Source organism: Dermacentor andersoni, chromosome 1 (genome assembly GCF_023375885.2).
Source record: "Dermacentor andersoni chromosome 1, qqDerAnde1_hic_scaffold, whole genome shotgun sequence".
Classification (NCBI taxonomy): domain Eukaryota; kingdom Metazoa; phylum Arthropoda; class Arachnida; order Ixodida; family Ixodidae; genus Dermacentor; species Dermacentor andersoni.
Window position 1 is genome coordinate 98,448,391 of NC_092814.1, and position 8,751 is coordinate 98,457,141.

Genomic DNA, 8,751 nt, shown 5'->3' on the forward strand with positions numbered 1-8,751 from the left:
AGTTAGATGTCCATTGGCTGTGCCTTCAAATACCTCATTGACACTTTGATAATCAGGATAGGTCGTCTCGAGTTTGATAATTAATTACAATTGCCTAATTAAATCTCAGTAACGAAAAAATTACTGGCAGCTGCTTCATTGTACTGTAAACAATATGCACTAGGTTTTCTTCGAGTAACGCATTGCTCTTTTTTTTTTTAAATCTTGAAGCATGATAGTTATTGGGACACCCTGTATATATTTATGACCTTTGCATGCATGTGACGACGTTTCCATCCCTAATAAATGTTGTAAATTATTAGAATTGTTTTTTTTTCCGAGTCGTCAGCACTGCTTAGTGGAAAGAGAAGTGATACTGAGACACAACATTCAAGTGCATTTCACACGCCATTGATAAGACTGCCGAAGGGGTCACTGAAGTCTGTAGGTTTTTTTTTTTATGGTCAAAAAAGCACACAAAGCAATCTGAAGCGTGGTGAACATACAGCAACATATTCATTCTCTAGGCAAAGGCTATCGATTCTTTTAGAAATAATTTTTAATTGGCTACCTCCTTCTCCTTAAAAATATAATAACCTTTGTCCTGTGTATATATTTAAACATATTGCATATGTGCACAGTGTTTACAGTGCATATTTAAAACAATGTTGAAGTGAGAAAATACGGATGAGGCAGCCGCCTCTAATGCTTCTAATGCGCGTGTCCTCCTATTGTCAGGATTTGCAGAAATAAAGCGAAAGCATACATTAAAGGCCGTGCACGTCCGCGCCAACAATGATGCAGTAAGCCATTAGCCCCAGTAAAATTTCAAGTGAAAATGTTGAGGAAAGTAAAAAAAAAACCTCAAATGGATGTGGGTGACAAAGCTCTGGTAATGGCACTTTAGGTGTGTGTGTGTGTGTGTCAGGGCGGGGGGCTCAGCCCCTCCTGGAAAACTCCGGAGGAGGCCCCCATAGTAGGCGCCTATATGACACATAATAAAGACAAAACAGGACGACGCCACCATCTTTCAGCGCCGAGCGCGAACGGGGAATGGTTGATTTGATAATCGCCGTGCGCAGAAGACGAACGGCCAGCAAGTCGTCGACTGTGAATCAGCAGTTTTGCTGCAATTGATAAGCGTTTAGAGGCTGAGTCGCGCTTCGAGAAAGCGGGTGCAGAATCTCGAAAAAGTGGCCTGCCCGCGCTCCCCTCGGCGTTTCGCGGCGATTTGTAGTAGATCTATGCTTTTGTGGAATTTTTCACATAGAGTTTCCTAAAACATACTAGAGGGAATTCTGGCGCTGCAGTTCTTCACTCACCATGGAAATGATGGGAAGTACATGGATTTGTCTGATCTTCGTGCTTGTGAGATCAGACGTTCTTGTAGCTTTGTTTATTGCGCTTTATATGCCTTCATTATGGTAAATTTCAGAGTAATCTATACTCTTCGAAGTGCAGAAGACGCTGCGAACAGGTACAATTGCTACTAATTGCAACGATTGAGCTTGTCGAGGTGGCCAAATCGAAACGCGCCAAGCGTCTCAAGGCATTAGCATGCCCGCGATAAATTCATAAGGGCGTTTCACATCGCTTGTCGATGCATGCGTGCATGCGTCCGTGGCGTGATAGTTTCAATATCATGGCTTCTGTGCTAGAGGTCCTATTTTCGAATCCTGCCGTCGGACAATTTTAATAATGTTTACTGATTTATTACGCAGTACATTGTCGAAAATGACGAGCTTAGAAAGTCACGAAGCCGCTTAAAGCCACAAGGAGAAAGTTTAGGAAAATCCATGTACTTCCCATAACTCCCATGCTGGGTCAACCGCTCCCATTGCAGCTACCGTAGACACTAGCGCCAAAGTTCCCTCTAGTAATTATTGCACGAAACTCTACGATTTTTCACCTTTTTTAAAATATATGTACAAGTCCTACGACCGAAACAATAACTCCTTGCGCCTTCGGAAACCCTGGTGCGCAGGAATAAATTCACTGATCTGCGAGCCAAATGTGACGGCGAATTTAATTTTCGAGTTTATAAAACGTACCTGACAGTCTTAAGCTGTAAGCTGTCGTTGGCACGCTCCTTGAGTGTTATGTCTATGTGACTGCCTCCGTCTGATTTCATGTTCCATCTGCTGAAAATGGAGGCAGCATAAAAATTTGTGACACTATATATAAAGCGTTGTACTTCCAGAACTGCATTGCTTTTCTGCCAGTCATGTGTAACAGAAACCGCGACGCCATATGAGCCTCTAAATCAATAAAGAGTCAACTTATCTGCGTTCTTTATTGATTGAGGTACTGCAGTGTCTCCATCTCAAATTTGCGCCAGTTTCGTTTCTTCTACTTAATCCATGTCAACGCTGGTCTATCGTTCCCGCTGAGCAACAACAACTGACCATTTCCGTGACCGTGTAAAAACGAATGAGACAACGATAGTAATCACTACTACTACTACTACTAACGCTATTATTAGTAATATTATAATTATTTAGGAAGAAGAACAATGAGAGCTTTACGTCAGATCCAAGGCAGTGTCTGAGCATAAATTATGAGAATGTTCTTTTGCGTTTATATAAATGTGTTCATGTGTTCAATATGTAGCATGGCTGTCAAGTTGATGCAGATTGACAGTGGAATCGACATTCTTTGGCTTACGTATTGTAATTTTTATTTTTTGTTTTTACTTACCATAAGCTAAATTTACAGTCTCAAATTTCCTAGGCGAACTAGGTTGGACTCCGGGCTTGGGCTTACGTACACTAAGGGATAGGGACCCTGTATATGCTATCGCTCGGTCTTTCTTTTGAGAAGCCAACCAGGCGGAAAAAACACCGGCCGTATACCGCTTGCTTCAGCTCTTATGCCATCGGTATCGGCAAAGGCCCGTTCCCACCATAGCAGCAGTAGCGCATGCTTCCTAACCACTTTTGACCCCTCGGCCCGGGCAGCGGTCTCACTTAATTGTATACGCACTGGAGCATTATATACGCTCACCCTCGTCGCCGCGTCTCTGAGCATCTCTGAGCATGACGGAGTGCCGCGCACCGAGGCTGCACGAATCCCTCTGAAAGCGGGAAAGCTGGTTTTTTTAAACGTCTTTATTTCTGCATCTAAATGTCGAAGCCTTAAAAGGGGTGCTCTATGGGGGAGGGGAAGGGGGAAAGCTGCTTATGTCGTACAAACGGAACGTTATCATGTACAGCAGTTTTGCGTATGGGCCGCGACAGGGCTATCGCTTTAGCACCCACGTCGCCTCTACCCGCCATATTAACCGTCACTGTAATTGCGTTCACAACGTTAAAACCCGTTTTGGCTACGTCATAGTGCACAGCTATCGCTTTAAAATCAACCGTCCTTTAAATCTTCGGCGCCAACCCCCGTCCTATCCAATAACCCTCGCATTGCAACGGTAGCCCCCATTGCGTTTCGCTGCCCTTCGCAGGAGCAACAGCATAGCCATACACTCATACGATGGCGGCAGCTATCACTTTGAAAGTTTAATAAGCTTGCGGCACAGATTTCCGCCAGAAATGATTTTCTTGGCGTAAACCATGCGCAACCTATGTCACGTCACATCGACTCAACTTTCACCGTGGCTTCACCAAATACAAACAAAACCATAAGCGTAAGAAACACCACTAACCACCACGAAACCGCGGGTACGAGACAAATAGAGCTATTCACTTTAAAAGCTTTTGCATTCAGAATTAAGCATGCACACGGAATAAACAAAGCGCGTGGCATAAAGCAAAACCTAGGCGATAGAAACGATACGGTGTACGTTCCCCGCCACGTCCGAGTTGCACTCCCCCCCCCCCCCCTCCCGCTTGTACTTCGGCCGGCCGCATGCTGCAGCCTGCACTGTCATTGCTTGAAGCACCTGCTGCGTCACGGTGCGAGGTGTTTTTTTTTTTCCTCGCAAGAAATTTAAGTAGTTCCTGCGCGCGCTAGGAGCGCCTTCTTCCTTCCCTCTTAACTACCATGCATGATTAGCAACATCTAGGTGGTGTTATTAGGAGTGCCTCCACCGCCACGCCTGAAAAGAAATGGCAGACCTTTGCTAGCAACCATACGTTTGGCTCAATTCTGCGAAGCAAAACAGGTGCACCACTGAGGGCAAGTTTTCAGAGGCACTTGGTTTCGCTTATGCAAACTACAGGTTCTTCTGCCCAAATTAATTTAAACGCCAGCCGATTTATTCCCAGTGACTTTAATCCGAGCCGAACTCCTTCAAGAAACTTCGAATACCGAGGCAAGCAAAATTTTGTGAGAATGTTAGGAGTTCAGTAGAGAACACTGAAGTGTATGTAATCACTAGTGATCACCAGTATTTTGACCCTGTCTGCTATATATTCAGAAAGAGCAAGCTTAATGAAACTGATTCACGGACATGACAGTGAATAAATGAAGACTACCACTGTGTTGCGACATCACGTACCTGAGTACATGAAGGTTAAACCCTCCCGCGTTTAATCGTGCGTGACTTAGCTGTGTCCGGGGAAAAAGAATCCTGGGGGTTGAGCCAATTCTGAGTATTTGGACCTTCAAAGCCCTTCGGCAGAGGCCACACACACCTTTGGCCTCGGCTTCACGTAGATGGCACGCCCGGACTGACCCACCCGGGGGAAATCAGTAGTTGCCTTTTCCAACCTTCTCCAACCTCTCTCTCAACCCTCGTCTTTCTCTCTCACTTACAATCTTTCCTGTATTCACTTCTTTTTACTTACGATCTTCCTGGAAGCAAGGGTTAACCTTGTGTGGACAACCATGCAACCTTGGCTGTATATATTTGGTTATAGCGGAAACATACAGTTGGCGTCCGCAGGACTTGTATTTTATGAGACCTGCGGCGTTCCCATGTTGGGCTCCATGGTGGATGGCTCGCGTTACTGCCAAAATTCCCATGTTTATTTATGGCTACCTCCTTCCCCAAACTCTCTGATCGCCCTCATAAACGAGGACGCACCGAAGTAGTATTTAAATTTTTGTGGTCGAAACACTGAAAACTTTCCCCGCTATTAATTCACTCTGAGAAATCAGGTAAGACAACGAGAATGATCTCGCCTTTCCTCGTTTCTAAATGTCTAACCGAAACTACTGGCCCAGGCTATAACACAACGAAACTGGCAAGTGGCGGCCTCCTCTTGGAACTTCATCACAAAAAGCAGTACGAAAGACTACTTAACGTAGTGTCATTCGGGGACATGTTTCAAGGACCCCACATCGCACCATGAACACCATCCGCGGTGTTATTTCCGCTGAAGATTTGATGGAGATGAGCGAAACTGAATTTCTGGAAGAATGGAAAGAACAAAATGCTATCAACGTAAAACGAATAAAAATGAGGCGTGATGGGAAATTAATCGACACTATCAGTACCTAATTCTCACATGCGGTTTCAGTATGCTGCCAGAAACCATCGAGGCATGTTGCACTAAAATGCGAGTAAGGCCGTACATTCCCAACCCACTCCGCTGCTTTAAATGCCAAAGATTCCGGCCGCAGTTCCCAGAACTGCTGAGGCAGACTGACCTGTGCTAAATGCAGTGCACACGAACACCCAGCTGAATCTGTCGAAAGCGCTCTACACTGTGTAAACTGTGACGGCCAGCACTCCGCGTACTCGCGGTCCTGCCCATTCTGGAAAATAAAGAAATCGTGACAATTAATGTAAAAGAGAACCTATCGTTCAAGGTAGCATGGAGGCGGGTGTCTTACCTGCCAAATAACAGCTTTGCCGAAGTGGCGCGTCAAGTGGCAGCGCCACAACGGCTTCCCGCAGCTGTTCCGCCCACGCGTAGTGAGCCGGCGGCAATGCCGTCCACCCCCTTGGAGGCTGCAGCCAGCGCTGTGCCGTCATCCAAGAAAGGGCCATCGACTTCAAGGCTGGTGGCCTCCAGGGTTTTGTATCCTGAGGCGAGGCCCTCAAGGCAAACAAACCGCTCAAAAGAGCGGGTGCCCAGCGTCGCGGAAGAGGCGATGGACACAATTTCCAGCCAAGTGGCGCCTCCAGCGCCTAAGGAGCGGCGGGATTCTCTGGACCGCTCCTTAAAAGAAAAATCTCGCGTCACGGCGCCCGGAAAGGGCCCGTGAGCTAATCTTCGTTTCTTCAATACACAGCACATACATTTTTGACATCATGGAGACACAAATACTACAATGGGATGTTAGAGGACTTCATAGCCTCGGCGACATTACAGAACTCCTACACAAACATAACCCAATGTTGCTGTGTGTTCAGGAGACACATCTAAAATATACACAAACATTCTCCGGCAATACGCCATTTCCCTGAAAGACCGAGACGACGCTGCTGCATCGTCCGGTGGTGTAGCAACAGTTGCCGACAAGTCTGTAGCTTGTCACCATGAAGACCTTCAAATGCCCCTTGAGCCAGTGTCAGTTCGGACAATTCTTTTCAGTATATTGGTAACCGTGTGTTCCATTTATATACTACCGAATCACCATCTCGAAAAAACGGAGTTTTATAACCTCATCGATCAGCTTCCCGAGCCTTACGTACTCGTGGGAGATGTTAACGCTGACAACACGATGTGGGGAGACTCTCGATGCGACGCGAGAGGTCGATTCATAGAGAACTTCTTAGTAAAAACCAGTGCATGCCTGTTCATTAAAAACGAACCAACTTATTACAATATGTTGCGCAATTCTTATACTTCTATAGACATATCGATTGGTTCAGCAGCTCTTCTCCCATACTTAGAGTGGAGCGTTATTAAAAATCCTTGCGGAAGTGACCACTTCCCTGTAATTTTAAACTTAATTCAACAACATGAATGTCCTCCACATGCGCCTCGGTGGGAGCTAACCTCCGCCGACTGGGATTATTTTAAGGAATCGACTTACTTATCACGGCATTTTATCACATATGTTAGTATTAACGACGCCGTAGGGTATTTTACCACATTTATCATCGAGGCAGCAACGAAATTCATCCCACAATCAAGCGGTGGCTCATCCAAAAGACGAGTTCCGCGGTGGAATGATGAGTGCAAGGAGGCTCGAAAGAAACAAAACAAAATAAAGCGTGGGACATACTTCGCCGCGATCCCCAACTGCAGAAAATTTGATCGAACTTAAAAACGTTCAATCACAGGGAAGGCGAACGCGACGGAAAGCTAGGAGAGATTTTTGTCCGACATTAATTCACACACACAGGAGGCAGAAGTATGGAACGGGCAAAGGAGGCTTAAGGGACAATAAATTCATCCATTGCCCCTGGTGTATAAAGAAGGGAACAAGTTGGAAGAGCAGGCCGACGCTCTTGGTGAACACTTCGAGCGCGCGTCTAGCTCTAACTTTGTGAGATATAAAGCCAAGGAAGAACTTAAGCCTCTGAACCGGAAATGCAGCCCAAACGATCCTTATAACCGTTCTTCTAACATTGCCGAACTTAAAGCGTCCTTATCAGCATGTCAGAGCTCTGCACCGGGCTCCGATAGAATCACGTACGGTATGTTTAAGCATCTGCACTCCTACACGCAAATCAGGCTACTGACACTTTTCAATACTATCTGGGCTGCTGGTATCTTCCATCTAAATGGAAAGAGACTATTGTCATCCCAGTTTTGAAGCACGGTAATGATACTTCATTGCTGACCAGCTACCGTCCTATAGCGCTTACGAGCTGCCTGTGTAAGCGTTTTGAGAAAATTATCAATCGTCGTCTCATACATTTCCTAGAGTCCAACAAAATGCTTGACCCATTTCAATGTGGCTTTAGGGAAGGCCGATCTACAACCGACCATCTCGTGCGCATCGAACCAAACATCCGTGATGCATTTGCACACAAACAGTACTTCTTGTCTATATTCCTCGATATGGCAAAGGCGTACGACACGACCTGGCGGTATGGTATATTACGAGACCTGTCGCACATGGGCATTCGAGGAAATATGCTTAACATTATATAAAGCTACCTGTTCAATCGTACTTTCCGAGTCAGAATCGGCAATATATTGTCCCGCCCGTTTATACAAGAAACTGGTGTACCTCAAAAAGGCGTGCTCAACTGCACGATCTTCATTGTTAAGATGACCTCGCTCCATGCATAGTTACCTCCAGCAATTATGTATTCTGTCTATGTAGACGATTTAAAATTAGGCTTCGAATCATGTAACTTAGCAGTTTGTGAACGACAGGTACAGCAAAGCCTAAACAAAGTGTCTAAATGGGCAGGAACAAAACGGATTTCAACTTACCCCCCCCCCCCCCCCCCCCCAAAAAAAAAAAAAAAAATTTTGTGTTCTTTTCGCAAGAAAACGAGGACTTGTTTTAGATCCCAATACAGAAGTGCCTGGGCAACGATATACCTGTGCACAAGGAAACAAGATTTAGGCATCGTGCTTGACACGAAATTGACCTTCATTGCACATATCAAATATCTCAAGGCGAAATGCCTAAAGACAATGAACTTATTGAAAATTATGTCTTATACAACATGGGGAAGTGACAGGAAGTGCTTATTAAACTTCTACAGGAACCTTGTTCCATCGCATTTGGATTACGGTTCCACGGTATATCACTGCCGCGCCGAGCGCACTTAAGACGCTGGATCCCGTCCACCATCTGGGTAACCGCCTGGTCACAGGCGTCTTCAGAACAAGTCCTATTGAGAGTCTATACGTTGAATCGAGTGAGTTGTTCCTTCACCTGCAAAGACCATATAGCAGTTTCACATATTTGCTCAAAGTACAGTCTAACCCTCGACATCCTTGCTAGACGCGTTAACGATATGAGATG